The sequence below is a fragment of the Trichomycterus rosablanca genome, chromosome 5 (genome assembly GCF_030014385.1).
Source record: "Trichomycterus rosablanca isolate fTriRos1 chromosome 5, fTriRos1.hap1, whole genome shotgun sequence".
NCBI classification, from domain to species: Eukaryota; Metazoa; Chordata; class Actinopteri; order Siluriformes; family Trichomycteridae; genus Trichomycterus; species Trichomycterus rosablanca.
In genome coordinates, this window is record NC_085992.1 from 28453474 (window position 1) to 28474767 (window position 21294).

Genomic DNA, 21294 nt, shown 5'->3' on the forward strand with positions numbered 1-21294 from the left:
TCTCCAATTAAAACGTTTGACCTGCATGTGGGGAGACATTTAAAGAGTACAATGTATGTAATTGGAAAAATATGGAACTAAAAGTTCCTTGTTAAACTGTATATGTGTATTTTTATTGTTATTAAAATAAAAGGTAGATTTACTTTTTATAGTACAGATTTCAGTGTAAAAAGCATACTTGTACATTTGTATGTGACTGAATACTTCAAATGCTGTTCTTTTAAGAGTGTAGTAACCTTTCTGGGTCCATTATGGAAATATATTACTGTTTAGTTAATAAAAAAGGAAGTAGTTTGGGATTTAGCATCTGTTTTGCAGACGTTTCTGGTACACATAAGCTGAAAGAGGCAATTAGGGTTACCAGATCTGTGACAGTGTTGGTGCAAGGTGTATTTACCGTATTGTTCATGTTAATACCTACAGTTATTTTAATATGAATAGAAGCAAACCAGAATCAAGGAACCTGACTTGTAAGGGATTATGAGTTCTTCCTTCCCTGGATGGAATACAGCTGGTTGAAATAAAAACATGCAAACAGATATCTCTCAGATGCATTAATCCATGCTTCAACAGCATTACCCGCTGCAGGTTACTTCCCCGAAAGTATGACTATTACAGAAACCAGTCAAGTGAGGGAGCAGAAGGAGAAGAGGGGGCTGCAGTTGTCATCGAGCTAAATGAACTGTGAATAGTTTCACGGTGTGTGTCATTAGCAGCTTAGATTTGTTTCAACAAGGCTTACCTGAGGGCTCCATTCATAGATCGCCAGGTACAAACAGGCTACTGCACAATCAAAAACCTCAAGCATGTGTGTGTGTTTGCTGTGGAATGTCGTAATAGAGAAAACATCCATGTGGAAGTTCATAAATAAAGTAATTAAAATGTACAGGAATATTGCTACACCATGCTATTAATACGTAAAGGCAAGAACGAGCAGGGCTACATTTAATTTGGTTATATAACCCACGTAATATTCTAAAGCTTTGTTTACACTTAAAATACTGCTAACCAAGTTAACATTATTGGTAATGTCCCGGCTTTGCATCTTCAACACATACATACATCACACAAACATTTACTAGGTTGCTACCCTCCTCTTGATAGCTGATCAAACGCTTATATTTAACTGGTTATTCAGCATTACAAGACTGACATTGCAGGATGAATTGTGTTTGTAGCACAGATCCTTATTTTTAAATCACATTTGCAGACGTTTCCTGTTTGGGATATGCTTCTCATATGGAATGTGGGTATTTCATTTTTATCAGACCCTCAGACCAAACCAAATTAGGGCCAAGTCTAAAACACTGAATATTAATACAATAAGTACAAGTAATTTTTTTGTTAATTTGTTATTTTAAATACATGTTTAATTTTAAATAAATACTTTTTGAAGTAGTTTGTTAGCTATCAAGTTCCTGACCCGGTCATTTAGCATAGATCAGAGCGGTAGAGAGAACAGAGTGGCGACACTCCTATAGGGAACCGTTGGAAAGGGGGCGGGACATATTTTCTGTGCAGCTTCCGGGTTGTGGAGCTCTGTAGTTCCAAATGTCCCATAGAGCCCCATTCATTTTTACTACTTATCAATAATTTTTAGCTGTTTGTTGCTTTGTTTTAAAAAAATAATGAATTTAATGTCATTAATATACTTAATACTGTTATTATTTAGCATTTGCTCAGCACTAAATGTTGCATGTTTATCTTAATTAATAGGTATAACTGAATTTAGCTTAGTCAGCTAAGCTAAATTATTGACACGAGTCTTTTCACCTAAAATTGATTAATTAAAAGTTGATTAATCAAGAGTCTTGTTACAGAAATTATAATAAAACATCAGAGCCATAATAAATCATGCTACTTTTACTTTCATACTTAAGTACATTTGAAGGTAAATTTAGTTTAGTACTTTAGTGGAGGTATTTTTACTTTTACTACTACTTTTACTGGAGTAATATGTTACCTTGGATGTCTCTACTTCAACTCAGCTACATGGTTTGTGTACCTTGTCCACCACTTACATTAGACAAAATGAACTAGTGCATATTAATTATGAATTAATTCATGTATTACATGTAGAAATAAATTATTACTTACTCATGAAATAAGAGATGAATTAATGCTATTTCATGTACCTGCACTATAATGTTAAAGGTATTGGTACGGTAGTGTGTTTATGAATCTGTTCATTCAGTGCAGGTAAACCTTATGAATCCAGCCACATGGCTTAGTGTTTAACCAAAATGATTATTATTATGAATCCTCAGGAAAGTGAAGGGAGATTAGTTTATGTAAAAAACAAAACATAAAAAACTGTTTAAACTACTTAATGATATCGCATTATGTAATGTATGCTAATATAATGTACTGTGTGTTAACAAGAACGACCTATTAAGTCATTATAAACATCAATTCTCCACTTCATATACCAAATTGATATTAAAGCAGATGCAGTAAATGTAAAGGCAGGTGAAAATACCCAGAAATTGTACAAATGTTTATTATTTACTGTTTAATATTTCATTTACTGCTGCCTGTCCCATATGAGAACATGACAGCGCCGGGTTTGTTTGGAACTATTGGAGGGTTACATGAACCACGTGACCGCGTGGCGGCGAGATCAAGGAGTGTCGCAACTCTCTCTATCTACGGCTCTGGCATAGATACCAAACACGTAGAGTGGCACGGAAGCTTGGTGCGTAGCACTGTCACATCACAGCAAGAAGGTCCTCGCTTCGATTCCCAGGTGGAGTAGTCCAGGTCCGTTTTGTGTGAAGTTTGCATGTTCTTCTTGTGTCTGTGTGAGTTTTATTCAGGTGCTCCAACTTCCTCCACAGTTAAAAAACATGCAGTCAGGTTAATTAATTTATTTATTTATTAGGATTTTAATGTCACTCAGGATTTTACACACTTTGGTTACTTTCATGACAAAAACGGTAGTTACTTGTTACACAAGATTCATCAGTTCACAAGTTTAATATCAAACACAGTCATGAACAATTTTGTATCTCCAGTTCACCTCACTTGCATTTCTTTGGACTGAAGAAACATGCAAACTCCACACAGGAAGGACCCGGGCCGCCCCACCTGGGGATCAAACCCAGGACCTTCTTGCTGTGAGGCAACAGCGCTACCCACTTAGCCACCGTGCCACCCCAGTCAGGTTTATTAGAGATAACAAATGTCCCTCTAGGTATATAAGTGTGTGTGAGTGTGTTTGCCCTGTGGTGGACTGGCAACCTTTCCAGGATGTTTTCTGCAATTCGTCCAGTGAATCGGACCCGCCGCAACTCTGAGTAGGATAAAGTGGTGGTAGAACAAACAATGAATGAATGAATGAATGAATTAACATGTAGCCTACATACATCTTTTGCTCAGATTACTTTTAAGAGGAACTTTTGTTGTAGTGAAAAATGCTTATACATGTATCCCCAGAAAACAAACATGTTGCAATGTAACTAGATCAACATTTTCTTTCCATGCTCACATAGGACTTCCAAAAATCACTGTGGCAACACTAACAGTTAAGTAATTTAACTGGCCTTTTATCTTAGCCTGTTCGATCATGTTCATTTGTATCATTTGTAACTTTCATTAAGAGCTTTTTAAGCAACCACAGAAATATTTGGAAAATATGCTCCAAACCAGCTGCAGAGTTTAACCTATGTACCCTTGTTTATTCTTAGTGTGGTGTTGTGTATCATTCTCTGGTTCACAAGTCAAATGTTTTTCTTAAGTTATCTTAGGTACAGTCATAGAGTAATGGGATTGGTGGAGCTTGTTGTTTAACTGTTTGTTTCCAAGTTCCGGTCAGGTAAACTAAACACATTTAAAGCAAAAGTAAAAAAGCACCAGGTAAATATGCAACACATCAAATGAATAAACATTCAGTCATTGTCAGTTTTACCACAGTTTTATCCTATTCAGTGTTGCGGTGAATCAGATTCACTGGGCAAAAGGCAGGAAACACCCTGGACAGGTTTCCAGTCCATCACATGGCAAACTTACACACACAGACACACACATACACACCAGTGAAATGTAAGTGTTTGATACATTACTTCAGCTAATATCATGAGGTTTGTTTGTTTGTTTATTAGGATTTTAACATCATGTTTTACACTTTGGTTACATTCATGACAGGAATGGTAGTTACTTATTACACAAGATTCATCAGTTCACAAGGTTATATTAAACACAGTCATGGACAATTTTGTATCTCCAATTTACCTCACTTGCATGTCTTTGGACTGTGGGAGGAAACCGGAGCACCCGGAGACCCACACAGACACAGGGAATATCATGAGGAGGGTAGCAACCTAGTAAATGTTTGTGTGATGTCTTTATGTGTTGAAGGTGCAAAACCAGGACATTACCAATAAAGGTAACCTGGTGTGCAGTATTTTAAGTGTAAAAGTGGGTTATATGACTACATTAAATGTAGTCCACATAGAAAGGACATGGAGCGCTTTACCTGGGAATTGTGGGAACTTCTTGTTCCGAGGTGCTACCCACCATGCTACACATAAAAAAATCAGAATAATAAGTGTGTGTTTCTTGTATTTCTTGCTGTGCACAGTTTTCCTGCACAGCTTATCTAACATTATTCTTGTGCACTCATGTTCTAGTCTGGAACATATTGGTCTGTGTGAAAACAAACCTGGACTCCAGCCCTACATAAATCCAGAATCTCACTCTTTTGCTCTTTGCACAATAATTTAACCAGTAATTGTACTAAGTCTCGACTCAGGAATCTGCTGTCAGTCTCCCTGAAAGTTGCATTCTTACATAAATCCTACCTAGTAAATCAGTGGTAAGTTCTTGTGTAACATGCACATTTAAAAGTTCAAGGTATTTAGTGTCTTTTTTTCAGTGTCTGGCATATGCCCAGCTTTTAGCATGCAAATCTGTATCTGATGTGTCTGTAAGTTTTTTTTTTCTTATCTGTTCCCTCATCTATCTGTTAACTCATTCAGCTCTATTAGGCATGCTGATAAGAACCCACAGACTAAACTGTTTTAGCTTTCAATGCAATGAACTTTCCCCAAGTATCCCTAGGTACATTCCTTAAGTGCAAATCTGCCAACACCTTCTTGCTACAATGGCTTTGCCATTTTCCCCTTTGCATCACATAATATGGTGGCGGGGAGTGTAATGTTGTGTTGACAGATTTAGGCTGATGTATGTTTGCAAGGGAAAGTTTGTGGAATTATCTGGTTTTCTGCATGAATGCCTTTGTGATCGAATCTCCGTGTAAATCATAATAAATAAAGGCAGCTTATTAACAAACGATATGAACAGTGTGTTCAGTTGCTATTACTTTATTTAAACTGTGGAACAAAGAAATCAAGGATGTTGATGGGAAAAGTATGGCAGTACATGTGTTAAACAGTGCCAAAAGCCAAAAGGCGTGTTCTGTGAATAAGTCCAACTCATGCCAAGTAGTAGCTCATTTCATTGTGTGTCGCAAGACTGCATGAAGCAGACTGGGATTAGAATCCCAGCTGTCAGCGCCTGTGGTCCACACTCACACACCTGTACCCACTTCTGAATCTGCAACAAAGGCCAGACCCATGAAGTGAGGCCATGGTTACCCTAATCCTCAAAGCAGCCCAACAAGTACTTATAGGCATGTCTGTTCACTTATCTTCCGACCTTAAAACACCCCAATACAGTCATTTCCATTCATACAAGACAAGGTTCATCTCTTATTAAAAGGAGGAGAGACTAGCACTTGGCATGTTCTTCATTGCTTGTCAGCAGGTGTATTTACTGCTCACTCTAAATGAGTGTGGGATGCTGATGAAATATTGGCAGTTGTAGCCTAGCGGTTAAGGTACTGGACTAGTAATCAAAAGGTCACTGGTTCAAGCCCCACCACTGTGAGGTTGTCACTGTTGGGCCCTTGAGCAAGGCGCCTAACCCTCAATTGCTTAGACAGTATACTGCCACAGTACTGTAAGTCACTTTGGATAAAAGCGTCTGCCAAATGCTGAGAATGTAAAATAGACTGGCACCCTATACAGGATACATTTCCACCTTGTACTCAGTGTTTAGAGAACAGGCTACAGGTTTACCATAGGATGAAACAGAGAATAATTAATGATCCATAATCAAGCTGAAGAGTAAAACACACAATTGCTTTAAATTGGACAGAAAGATGTGGACACTCCTCCTATTTATTGAGCCTAAGTGTTTCAGCCACACTGCTAACAAGTGTATACAATTACTTATATGAAATTGGATTCCAGTTCCTTGTGGTGTCCTTGTGGTCCTGTGCACAAGTGAGATTTATCATAACATGGATTGAAGAACTTAAACAACCTGCACCTCAACCCTATTGACCACCCTTGGGTTGAATTGGAACAATAATTGCGGGTCTGTGCCTGACCTCAGAAATGCTCTTTATGGACTTTATGGTCACTTTAAGTTTACACAAACACATTGTAAAACTTTGTGAAACATATTGTGAAAATCCCCTTACAAAGAGTGGAGACTGTTACAGATGCAAATATAAATCTGTATTGATTTGAATTGGCATGTCCAAAAAGCTTATGATCACATGTCTACAAACGTTTATAATGTATATGTGTCAAATGGACCCAAATGGTGCTAGCAAACTGCCTCTCCGTCCTAACAGAGTCATCAGACTTTCCTACTATATGAAGTTATCATTCAGACCTGTGCCGTTCTCTTGGTGTAAACCATGGCATGAAACATTTAAAACACAAGCCAGTTGAGTAGTCTTTCTGGGCTACAATAATAAAGTTTCTTTCCTTGCTATATTGATCGATGGCGGGATTTAAATTCCTTTGTATGTTGCAGGACAGGGCAGCACGGTGGCCTCACAGCAAGAAGGTCCTGGTTTTGGGGTTTACGTCTGGAGTTTGCATGTTCTCCCTGTGCCTGTCTGGGTTTCCTCCTGGTGCAACGATTTCCTCCCACAGTGCAAAGACATGCAGTCAGGTCAATTGAAGCTATTAAAATTGCCCTCTGGTGTGTGTGGGTTTGCCCTCTGATGGACTGGCAACCTGTCCAGGGTGTTTCCTACCTTCGCCCAGTAAATTGTACCCACAGCAACCCTAAATAGAATAAAGCAGTGGTAAAACTGACAATGAATAAATGAATGAATTGTGCAGTATCACTGTCTGGAAGCATGGACAGTCATTTATTGTTTTTCCTTTAATTTGTCACCTGTTCGTACCTAAATACAGTTAAGCATGAAACTGCATATTCTCTCCCCATGCTCTACAAACAATGAAACAGGAGCCTGCATGCACCCCCCTCCCTCTCCCCTCTGTCCAGTGAGCCAGTAAAAAGTCTGTGGCTTTGATCAATGTTTATTACTTCTGGCACTTTGTCAGAAGTTTCCTTACCTGGATATGGCTAATTAATCCTGGCAGGGAAGAGGAGTGCAGAACAGCTCCTATATGGAGATGAACTTGGCAACAAAGTGGGTAGAAGAGAAGAAAAAGCGAAGACAAGATCGGCTCAGTTCTGTGCTGTTGAGACGGGGGCCTACGCAGCTGAAAAAAAAAGCGAAAAATACGTTCCAACCTGGATCGTGGCCTTACAGGCAAACTGGGAGTCCCCAGTCAAATTAAGCAAGCTGTCGGCTCATGCAAAATTAGCAGCAACAAACAAACAAAGGAGCTTTACTACGCAAATGTACACTAGATCAGTTTGAAGCTGTTTTTTTTTTAATTCACATGATGCTTTTCCTTTACTTTTCAACAGCTGCTTGCTAAAGATGTGGCTCATTTGTAGAAAAGGGTTTAAAAGATACAGTTTGCTGTTTATGGTTATTATTTTAAAAGTATGTGCACTTTCTTTTCTGCATGTGTAAGTAATTTTTTTTTCTGTGAAATAAACAAAATTTTCAGTACTATGGTAAGGATTGTCACAAGCTGCTGCTTTCATCACTCTAAATGGTTTTCAGCTAAGGTGGCATGATATATTATTTGTGAATTTGCAATATTACTGATAATTGTGACATTATTACAAATTGCATGTCTTAAGCTAGATTTAGGAACATAACTTTAGTTAGTGGTTAGTTTCTATCTACTCATAAACACTTTACCCTGCATTCACAGTAGTTTGTGTAAAAACAACAGACAACCATTCAGTTTATGTAGAAGAGACACAAAGGAATGTTTGCAATATATTTGAAGTATATGATTTAATATTTTTTCAGCTGTGTTCATATTAAAATGAAAAGTTTGACTCGTCATCTAACCAACCAATCATATGGCGTGAGTGTCCATGTTTTCAGTATTTTACAACAAAAGTAACACAGTGGTATATCCAGTAAATTATATTCAGCAGGCTATATACTGTGTATATATATACAGTGTATCACAAAAGTGAGTACACCCCTCACATTTCTGCAGATATTTAAGTATATCTTTTCATGGGACAACACTGACAAAATGACACTTTGACACAATGAAAAGTAGTCTGTGTGCAGCTTATATAACAGTGTAAATTTATTCTTCCCTCAAAATAACTCAATATACAGCCATTAATGTCTAAACCACCGGCAACAAAAGTGAGTACACCCCTAAGAGACTACACCCCTAAATGTCCAAATTGAGCACTGCTTGTAATTTTCCCTTCAAAATGTCATGTGATTTGTTAGTGTTACTAGGTCTCAGGTGTGCATAGGAAGCAGGTGTGTTCAATTTAGTAGTACAGCTCTCACACTCTCTCATACTGGTCACTGAAAGTTCCAACATGGCACCTCATGGCAAAGAACTCTCTGAGGATCTTAAAAGACGAATTGTTGCGCTACATGAAGATGGCCAAGGCTACAAGAAGATTGCCAACACCCTGAAACTGAGCTGCAGCACAGTGGCCAAGATCATCCAGCGTTTTAAAAGAGCAGGGTCCACTCAGAACAGACCTCGCGTTGGTCGTCCAAAGAAGCTGAGTGCACGTGCTCAGCGTCACATCCAACTGCTGTCTTTGAAAGATAGGTGCAGGAGTGCTGTCAGCATTGCTGCAGAGATTGAAAAGGTGGGGGGTCAGCCTGTCAGTGCTCAGACCATACGCCGCACACTACATCAAATTGGTCTGCATGGCTGTCACCCCAGAAGGAAGCCTCTTCTGAAGTCTCTACACAAGAAAGCCCGCAAACAGTTTGCTGAAGACATGTCAACAAAGGACATGGATTACTGGAACCATGTCCTATGGTCTGATGAGACCAAGATTAATTTGTTTGGTTCAGATGGTCTCAAGCATGTGTGGCGGCAATCAGGTGAGGAGTACAAAGATAAGTGTGTCATGCCTACAGTCAAGCATGGTGGTGGGAATGCCATGGTCTGGGTCTGCATGAGTGCAGCAGGTGTTGGGGAGTTACATTTCATTGAGGGACACATTAACTCCAATATGTACTGTGAAATACTGAAGCAGAGCATGATCCCCTCCCTCCGGAAACTGGGTCGCAGGGCAGTGTTCCAGCATGATAATGACCCCAAACACACCTCTAAGACGACCACTGCTTTATTGAAGAGGCTGAGGGTAAAGGTGATGGACTGGCCAAGCATGTCTCCAGACCTAAACCCAATACAACATCTTTGGGGCATCCTGAAGCGGAAGGTGGAGGAGCGCAAAGTCTCGAATATCCGCCAGCTCCGTGATGTCGTCATGGAGGAGTGGAAAAGCATTCCAGTGGCAACCTGTGAAGCTCTGGTAAACTCCATGCCCAGGAGAGTTAAGGCAGTTCTGGGAAATAATGGTGGCCACACAAAATATTGACACTTTAGGAACTTTTACTAAGGGGTGTACTCACTTTTGTTGCCGGTGGTTTAGACATTAATGGCTGTATATTGAGTTATTTTGAGGGAAGAATAAATTTACACTGTTATATAAGCTGCACACAGACTACTTTTCATTGTGTCAAAGTGTCATTTTGTCAGTGTTGTCCCATGAAAAGATATACTTAAATATCTGCAGAAATGTGAGGGGTGTACTCACTTTTGTGATACACTGTATATATATATATTTCACACTCATAAGAGACAAACAATGATATTGACAATTTTAATCTGTTAGTGTAACCTCAGGGTTATTAAGGTGTTGGGTGGGGTTAAGGTTAGGCTCTTTGCAGGCCAATCAAGTTTTACCATAGCTAATCATTTCTTGATAAAACTTGCTTTGTGCACTGGGGCATTAGCATTCTGAATTCGGAACGTGCCTTTCCCCCTTTTTTATTATTTTGTTTATGCATTTCCTCCTTTTTTTCTTCCGATTTAAGCGTATCCAATCACCCAATTGCATTACGCTTCCTCTCTACTGATGTTGATGTCCACCCTGGTTGAGGAGAGCCGTGACTAACACACACCCCCTCTGACACGTGTTTCACCTTCACGAGGCGAGTTCATATGCACATCAGCTTTGTGTTTGAAGAGCCACACCCTGATCAATGCATTATCCTTCTCCTCTGTGCAGGCGCCATCAATCAGCCAGCAAAGGTTCTAATTGCATCAGTTATGAGGAATCCCTGTCCAGCTCCCACCCTGTATGAACAACAGCCAATCGTTGTGTGTGTAGGCACCCAGCCTGCCGGATGGCAGAGCGGAGATTCAAAACGACGAGTTCAAAATGTCAGCTCTGGTGAGCTAGCGTCTTTTACCGCTGCGCCACCTGAGCACCGCCGCTCCCACTTTTGATTATAAAATAGAATTGTATGCCTCCAGTCATGTGGCTAAAAATATAAAATACATTATACAGACAAAGGTATTGTGACACCCCTTCCACTCTCGTATATGTAACTGATAAGAGTAGAAAAAAAAACCAAGTCAAGCACACACATTCGTCTGCTAAATGCTGAAACTGTAAAGTGTCTGTACCCATCTGAGGCCTTAAAAGTCATTTAACAGTTTTGCCCTACAGGGACTAAGATTTCTTTGGATTTCCCAAATCTTTTCCACATATTATGTATGGTAGATGGTGAAAGAAATTTGTAATGTTGCATTAAGAAATGTTCTTTTTGAACTGATTGACAATTTGGGTCCAATTCACTGGACAAAAGACAGGAAACACAGTGGAAGGTCGCAGACACCCACACCCATTCACACACACTCACACTTAGCAGTTTCTGATAAACTATAATCAGCCCGACACTAACAACCTTGTCACATTCAAAGTCACTCAGTCAAATGTTCCCTTATTTAGATATTTAATGTGAGAAAACTGAAGTTCCTGACCTGTGTTTGTATGATTTTATGTTGCTGTTTAATTGGATCATTACATGAATAAGGATGTTTACAGATGATTCTTATGAAGTAAATATAGTTTGGCAATATCTTGCAGCAGTAGTAAAGTCCGACAGCTTTTCTATGAGATTCTTCACAATACTGTTTAAAAAACAAAGGAACTGAAATATATTATTCTACAGTTATATAGGCAAGTGCAACAACTTCCAGTTAATGTTCGAAGTGGGATGTCTGATTTATAACATGCCATTTTATGAAAGAAGGAAAGGTGTATTTCATAGACAGTAAATGTTTATGAGCCATTGTTAAATGACACTTTATTGCCCCATGATGAAACATGTTAGCTGAGAATATACTTATCAGAGCCATGTTCAACAGATTGCAAATGTGCTAAAAAGAATGCACATCTTGCTTTTTTTTTTTTTACATATATCAAAGAAACACTATTATGGAAGTCACTACAGTAAGCCAAATTAAATAAACCTAATGAGAGACTGGAGCCTTTTATTGCCTACTCATTTTTTCTCACTAATCTTTTTGTGTTAAATACTTATAGTAAATCTGTCTGCGCTTATTTACCATAGCTACAGTAGGTAAATTTACCTACTGACATGATCATCTCAGCTGTCAAATCCTGCAAGTGAGAGATTTACAGACATGTCAGCACTTTCACTCACCCACACAACGGTGTATAATCACATACATTTGCACTTGTACACGTATAACATCCTTAAATACAGTGTAGTTTTTCTATATCTGCTTTGTGCTATTGTTATTACTTATAGTAATAACAATAGCACATTGCAATTGGGCCCTTGAGCAAGGCCCTTAACCCTCAATTGCTTAGACTGTATACTGTAAGTCGCTTTGGATAAAGGCGTCTGCTAAATGCTGAAAATGTCAAATGTTATACTTAAGCTAATGAAGCACGTTTAACATAGTCCATGGCTGTAAGGGAAATAACAGGACCTTTTAATTGACAGCTGTGAAGGATAGCACCTGCAAACAACTTGGGGCTTGTTTGTGCAGTCGAGCAGGATTCTTACTGTGTGATTTAAACAAAGACTGATCATTGAGGTGGAAAAAAGAGGAGGTGTGGGGGAGAACTAGACAGAGAACAAGGAAAAGAGCGAGAGAGACTCTGACAGCACATGATTGATGATTGGCCATCACTCTAGGCCTGACACTTACCATTCACCCTGCTGCATTTACAACAAAGTCACCAGTGTGCCGTCTTCCTACACCCCATCACAGCACATCCAATCAATACAAGGCATCCCGGCACTCCAAATCACATTCTACCACATACTGCTGAGTAGACACAAGACACACAAGGCCACATCTTACATGTAGATTAAAAATTCGCCAGTGGTAACCTTACCAGGGGGTATGTACACCCACCCAGTCACACAAACACATACACACAGCAAAATATGTGTTGTACTGCCTTAATCTTAATCCAGCTCTGGTAACCCAGTGGGCAATATAAAACAAGTGTATAACAGATTTATCACTGTTTATTAAAAATACAAGAATATTTAATAAAAACCCCTGTGTCCTTTTGCTAGCCAATAAAAATAGGCAGGAAAAGGAGCATAATATGACAGCATAAGCCATGTTGGCTCAGTCCCAAACTATATATAACTGTACTAAATACTTTCATCATCTATTAAGAACAATTCACTAGTTAAATGACCCAAAATATTATTAAAATCAGCTTCCCCAGAGGTCACTTCAACTTTGCTAACATTGCTATTTGATATTTCTAGAAATGAAAAAAAAGGCTGTGTACCATTTCACATATTGTAAACTACATAGTGTTTTTTTTAATAGCAACTCCATTAGTAGTATACAAATTTGATGTACTCTTTAATAGTTGAGCAAAAAATATATAGGGACACAGTTATATTGAAAGTTCTAGTCTATTTCAAGCACAACTCTGTGTCTCTGGCTGGCAAAGCTTGGCACCCATGCCAGGCACCAGTACAAACACTAAAAATACTGAAACCCCTTTTTAATAATTTTAGTAAGTAGAGCACTGTAATAATCAGTAAGTATGAGCATGAGTGTGGCTTCACAGTGACTCATGAAGTCTTAAAAGCATATAAAGATAAAGCTTTGTTATTATGCATGATTTTGCTGTGTGCCAGACTGAAAAAGTGTTCTTCTGGTTTATGATACTGATGGTAATACATTCTGCTTCATATAGACAGACCTATTCAAGCTGCTTTGTGTATACAGACATGGTGCATATATGACTATAAATTTCTTAGATTGTATGATTATATATCCAAAATGGTTAAATATTATTTTTATGTGGATTTATCTTTTCCTTATAAACTAATTCTAACCATTACTGTACATCCAAAACAGTCATGGACTATATTATTATTTTAAGTGCTTTCAATTTGATTCAGACTCCTGATGACCACATGGATAGTGTTTCTCCAGAACATCCTGTCTTCTGTTTGGGTCTTTAGGCTTCTTAATGGCTAATTCATTGTTCTTTTTAATTGCATTGATCCATGTTGTAGCTGACTGTCCTCTTCCTCTTTTACCTTCAAATCTTCCAAGCACAATTGTCTTTTCTTAAAATGTGTCCTAAATAAGAGTGCTTCAGTTTGGTTATCTAGGCTTCAAAATTTGTATTTGTTAACTAGTAGTTCAAGCTGATTATTTCAAACTGTATTAGCATTATTTAACATTGTACTGGAGAGCAGATCCCACATTTATTCACTACTCTCAGTGTCTTTAGTAAGGGCACATCTGTAGCACACTTGGTTATGTATCATACAGGAACACACTAAAAATATCATTCAGCTTGTTTAAAATAGCATGCAGATTAAACTCACCACATTGATTATTAATGCTCACAAACAAAAACAAAGAGTTTTGTAGTAATTCTGTTTTAATAGTTATTATAGAGCATGTTTGATAGAACAGATTTGTTGTTTGGCTTTTATTTACTGTTATCTGTTCAGTAAACAGAAACCCTAAATAGAAAAAAGCTGTTTGTGAATAAATTTAATAAACACATTTAATGTTTCATTTTCAAACTTTTCTACATAAACCTTATGTACATGCTTCATGATTGCATCAGTTTCTTATTCTATAAATTGTGTTGATGTTATAATTTTTCACACACACAAGAAAACAGCTGCAGAAATGAGTAAAATCCCATGACGTTAAAAACACCTTCCTTGCAAGTATGTACATATTTCTAGAAATCTTTTTTACTGTGGCAGCAGCACAGTGTACCTACACAAAAATGGCAAAAAATATGACATTACCTCCTAAACTATATTCTTATATGTCTCCTCATTTCACTTATCTGGTCACTTCTGCACATTGTGTATTATATGTATATAATCTCTATCTTGCACTTCTGGTTAGATGCTACTGCATTTCGTTGGCTCTGTACTTGTTTACTCTGCACAATGACAATAAAGTTGAATCTAATCTAATCTAAAGAAGTCTGAAAACAAGCAAACAAAATCCACAAACAATGTGTTATACAAAGGGAATATTGAATTTATATTACAACTACTGTAGAATTTCAGGTGCTTAAATAAATCTTAGTATTGATTACTGGTAAATATTATTTACTGGGATTATGCTTATCCTGGTCGTTCAAATGTGTCATTAGTAATCACTCAAGTCTTCACAGGGAACCATTTAAAGTGGAATGATATTTACACAGAAACACACAGAGATCATAAAGTCTGTGTATCTAACAGCAGGAGTTAACATTATGAAGCGCCTTTGTTCTGTTCCCCTGTCAGTGTGTAACACAAGCTCTTCATCAAGTTACAATAGTGACATCTAGTGTGTCTTTTCTTTTCTCCCTTTAAAGTTGAGCAATGTGTGTAAAAAAAAAAAAACAAGGTAGACAAAACAGAATATGAATTAAAAGTAGTGCAAGTTAAATCTACATCATACAGCACTGTATGATTACACAATATGAGATTTGCAGTTCCATCAAGCTTGTCTGCAGTTGGTTATTGTTATGTTTTTTTTTTTCTTCTGTATTTTGTTTGACTTCAATTATGATTTCTGCATGTATGGAAAATGTATGGAAAATTAAAATAATAAGACAAAATATAAAAGTAGTTCTATTCATTTAATGTGAGTGTGTGTGTGTGTGTGTGTGTGTGTGTGTGTGTGTGTGTGTGTGTGTGTGTGTGTTTTAGACAGTCTAGAGTGTGGGCAGTGTGCATAATGGAGGCCTCATGCAACTGTAAATAATTCATGCAGTAGGATGGAGTAAAGCATGAAGCTGCAGCATTTTCATACATTAATCTTGGGACTAATGGCAGAATGCAGTAGGCTGGGAAAAGGGTGAGAGAATTGGGGGGAAGGTCTATTCAGTGAAGGTCACACTTAACCTGCACAGTCAAGAGCTTGTATCTTGTAGAAGCAGTGAGTTTTAGAATTCTCAATGTAGCCCTTGACCCACACCTGGGCACTGTACGGCCCCCGGGCCATATCTGGCCCGTTAGGTGTCTCTGACCGGCCCGCATGAGGTAAGTGGTAATTAGAAATAGGACATAAATAAGTGTAGATGTAAAGCTTAAATAAAGTCAGATGTAAAGCTGTTCAGTTTTTGGCGACCAGGTCGCTGTGTTTAAGGATTACAATTTAAATTGCCATTACGGTACCACACACACACAGAAAAAAACATCTGAACTAAGTTTTACACATCCAGGACTGGAGCAGTCAAGACCAGCTTTGTTATATCTATAAACAATATCCAACAAGAACAACAGCCATAGCATAGCACTGTAAAGTTAGCACTGTAAGTTAGATTTCACTACTGACAAAAAAACACTGATAATGCAAACAAAAAAACTAAAATACTGAAGTATGATACTGAAATCCCTTTTTAGTGAGTAGAGCACTGTAATAATCATAGTCAGTATGAGCATTTCACATTAAGTGAGGTGTTTGCTGGTATTTGTAGGGGATATAAACTGACCTCAGTGGGAGCTTTGTGATTTAGACAGACAGTAATCTAATTGTATGTATGCTTTGCACATAAAGGCAAAGCAGCATTAACAGGAGATTGGAGTGGCATAAATATTGCATCAGACCTTTGTTATTTATGAGCAGCTACAGTATATTTCTTAATGGTAAACTTTACCAGGTAGCTATTAAAACAAGTCCATTAAAAACAAGGGATTTACCTGAGGTAATGAAGCTATATGTTGGGAAACTATCGTCTTGTGTGTGTGTACTCGTAATATCCAATAATAGTTTTCAACCTAATTGTCTTGTGTCAAAGGAAACTATGGGGCACCAAACATGGCTAAGTAATTAGGCCATGGCACAAAGTTAATGACATTATAGACACTGTCTACACCACCTAATGAAGAATGTAGTATTTTTTAAGCATATATATTTTATTTTTAGAAATATAATTGGATAATAAACTACATTTGTGGACCAAGAAGTATTTGTTAAAATCATTCAGTGAAACCTAAACAAACAGTTAAAGACATACTGTAATGTAACTATTAACATCCACTCCACAGTTCCCCAAGCACCCAGCATCAATTCTGACATTACTGTCACTGAAGGCTCAGAATCTTTTGGCACACAAAGATGTGATGTAAATATGGGCATGTATCGAGTATTTAGATGGCCAGGATGTTTCCGCTATTAGAAAATCCCCTCAGTACCCCTGATGAAGTTTGAGAGTCAACAAGACTTACTCCAAAAGCTCTGAGGTATTAATATCTGAGCATTAATAAATCATGGAGCCATGCGGCTTTTATCTGATCCCAAGACTGCCTTTAGATAGAACTTCTAAGCTTAGAGGCATGGCCTAAAGAGAGAAGTTAAAGCATAACATTTAAATTATATACTGTACATTATTCTGTACACATCTTAGTAATGAGTGTGGCTAAAACAACTAAATTAACTAATTATAAGAGGTGTGCATACATGTGACCACTATACACATATATTGATAGATGTTGCTGATCATTTGTGTGATTTCACTTTTTTGTGATGACTGAGGTAGGAGAAAGTGTTTGCCTAGAGAAGCTGTTTTGCATGAGGGATCTGTAAATCCACAACAAGCACCAGACGCTCTTTATGGTGAACAATAAACAAATTGTGAGAGATAATACCACTCCATTATCTGCTGATATAATCTTGATAACTGTTTGTTTAACCTTTTAAAGGGCATGTGCAGTTGTTTCTTTCTGCTGCGCTCTAGGGTGAAACTTAATACCCCTCCATGGCCTGTTTATACCTGGTCGCCCCAGCAACTCTAAAACACCGAAGTCCATGAATGAGATTCCAACATGCCATCAATCATCTCTGACAAAAGAGAGATTGTTGTGGTGGGACAGGCAGAGGGAATGTTTGCGAAAACACAGAGAGTGAGCAAGAAGGATTAAAACAAAGAGTGTGTTACAGATGTGTGTGTGTGTGTGTGTGTGTGTGTGTGTGTGTGTGTGTTGAGGCTTGCCTACCTTATCTCAGTGTAGATAAAGCAAGGCATATCAAAAGATAAAAATAACTAATGTGGGATAAACCAACCGAAAGTCTTTGGGGAGGGCTACTGTTTGTACTGGCTCCTAAGGTACCATCAACAAGCCAGCATTAAAATAACCCAGAGCATTGTTTTTGTTAATACTGTTGCAAAAAAAAGTTTTAAAGCTCTTATGATTTCTGCTTTTTTATACAACCTTGGTATATTCTTTATATGTCTTAGTAATTGAGAAACACAGGCGGCACGGTGGTTCGGTGGGTAGCACTGTCGCCTCACAGCAACAAGGTCCTGCGTTCAATCTCCAGTCCAGGTCTTTCTGTGCTGAGTTTGCATGTGCTCCGGTTTCCTCCCACAGTCCAAAAACATGCAACTAGAGACACTGAACTGCCCTATAGGTGAATGGGTGTGTGTATGTGTGTATGTGTGTCTGCCCTGCGAAGGACTAGCGCCCCGTCCAGGGTGTTACTGTGTGAAAAGCTGGGATAGGCTCCAGTACCCCCTGCAACCCTAATTGGATAAACAATTAAGAAAGTGAGTGACTTGAGAAATACATTCTATCAAATCAAATAACATATACAATTATGTATTTTATGTCTCTGTAAAGCTTGTTGCTAAGCTACAAGATACAAAGCTAAATAATAACACTAAAATTTCACCCATTACTGATGAGAGTCAATTACTGCAAATGGCTAAATTAATTATATTTTGTATACCACTACTACTACTAATAATAATAGTTATGATAATAAGGCTTACATTAAATTTGTTATGAATCAACTTTACTGAGCAAGGAACAAGGACAGTACATTAACATACACCCCAATAAGTTATCAGCAACAATTTAGCAGAACTAATACCACTGCATTATTGTTCTTCTTATTATTCATTCATTCATTTCTTGTCTGTTTTACCACCGCTTTATCCTGGTCAGGGTCACGCTGGGTCGATTCACTGGGTGAAAGTCAGGAAACCCCCTGAACAGGTCGCCAGTTTACCACAGGGCATACACATTCACACACTCAATTTTAAGTAGCTCCAAATGGCCTGACTGCATGGCTTCAGAATTGTAGGAGAAAACTGGAGGACCTGGAGGAATCTGAAGCAGATACAGGGAGAACATGCAAAATCCACACAGAAACCCTAGCAGTCCGGACGGGGAATCAAATCGAGGCCATTCTTGCTGTGAGGTGGCAGCACAACCCACTGTGGATTGGTCAGACCAGTTGACCTTCTTCAATTGCTGTGAGGTCCAGGTCTGATACCTGCATGCCCATTGTGCCCTGTGACTATGGAGCCCAATACACAATGAACATGTACAATGAGTTCTACAACTACCGTCAGCCCTACATTGTTTTTTTATGTAGATGAATATATATGTATGTGGATAAATATATATGTAATATATATATGTAAAGACTATAAAATTATAGAATTTATCATTTATAAAGTAATGCCACTTTAACCTTATTTCTGATAAATGTAGTTAAACTAATAGCTTTTTTGCTACCTCTAGTAATGCTACTGCCCAACACAACCTACCAAGCTGCTGATCTGTAGACAACTGTAAGCCGTTTTTGCTCAAATGGATAAGTAATGAACCCTGACTTGGCCATTCCAAAACGTGAATGTATTTTTTTTATTACTATTATCAGTTGATTCTTAATGCACTCATATGTTTTGGGTCATTTATTGTCCATTTTATTTTACACTTTAGGTGATTGCTGAAATTCCTCTGTAAAGTGTTACAGATGTCTAAGTGTCCTTCTATTAAAGGTACAGTGGTAACGTCCCATAAACTCAAAACCTTTGAAACTCAACACCCTTCGTTGAGAAATTTGTACCCTTAAACTCAACATGTGTGCGACTGCTGCTTTGCTCAGCACTCGGCTTGAGTGGTGCAGTAAGACGTCATCAAAGTGCAAATATGAGACGAATCAGCATTTGTGCGAAATAACCATCAAATTCACTCTGAAAGCATCCACACGTATCTGTGTTTATCTGGATTTTCCTTCTGTTTCACTTTTAAACTTGTGTTATAGCTCAGTGTGCTGAGAAATTGTAAGAATCAGCTTTTTTTCAAGAGAGTCTAAAACACTTATCGTAAAAAAAAAAATTTGACGTGAGCTAATGTATTAAACGAACAACATAGAAAACGAAACCTCTCTTAATTATTACTGGTTACAAGTTCTCTCCACTAATGAAATTCCTCGCTCGTTGTTTTAATACAATAAGTCACATTAAGCTTTGTGCAACAGTTATTTATTTGTAACTGTTCTTTTTATTATATTTGTGTTATTTTTAAGTGTCAAAAAAAACATTATTTTACATTGGCCTAAAATATATGCAGTTCCACGGGACCATGGAATGCATTAACATGCTTCCCATACATCCTTATTAAAACAATATACCTTGAAACTCAACGCCACTCTCAGAACCAATTGACGTTGAGTTTCAAGGTACCACAGTACTCATATTTTTACTCGTATGTTTTGGGTCATTTGTTGTCCATTTTTTTTAAACTTTAGGTGATTGATCCTAATGCTGGCATTCCTCTGTAAAGTATTACAGAATTTTAAATTTATTGCTTATTTATTAACTGTAAGATCTTATAACCAGTCTAGCCATTGTGCTGTATATTTTTATGCATTTATTTAAAGTACATCTTTACAGTAAGAAAGGCTTGCTGGAACTTTAGTTGTTTGCAATATGAGACATGCAGCAGTGTTTTATGTTTTTGGGGATGGGGTCGGGTTTTTTTCTATAATGGACACAAAGTGAAATATATTGGACTTAATCAAGGGGTTTTTACAAAAAAAACCTTGCAATTTGCAAATGAGACTGTCTATTAATATGACATACGAAACCAAACCACTTTTCATGAGTAATTAATTAATTACCTTTTCGTAAAATATTAAGCAATAAATTAACATTCTCAGATTAGAAGGGGTGATATTAGCCATTTATAACAGAGGCAACAACACCTCACATCAGCCACTCATTTGCATGCATTAATGTTAATGAGACTTTGCAGGAAGTGGGCCAGCTGCCATAATAACCTTCAGCAAACCAAATCCCCATATTCAGAGTCTGGTTCGCGTTTCACATCCTGCACTGAATCTGTGGGGAGAGGGTTGAGAGTTCAAAGAGGAGCCTGTGGGGAGGCTACCATTTCAGCATGAAGGAAAACTTCTCTAACTGAAACAGCCACTTCTTGATGAGCCTCATTGGTGATGAAAAGCAAATAACTATGGCTAAGCCTAAGCCAAAGCTGCAGGGGTTGTGCAAATGCATAAGCAGTCCCTCCAGTATCATCACATGGGGTGGGAAAGAAAGCTGCAAAAATTATAAGTCAGCAATTACAGAAGCATTCATTAAATTTGTTGCAACTATGATTCGAAGCATTAAGGCATACTGAATACATAACATCATCCAGAGCACAGCAGTAAATTACACAGTGGTAATTATGTACAGGATGATGATTAACATTAACCAGGGCACATTCACAGCAGTAAATGGTTTGAATCGGCAGCAATGCTATCGGCTGGCCGGGCGTCTACATACAGACGTCTGGAGGGTGGC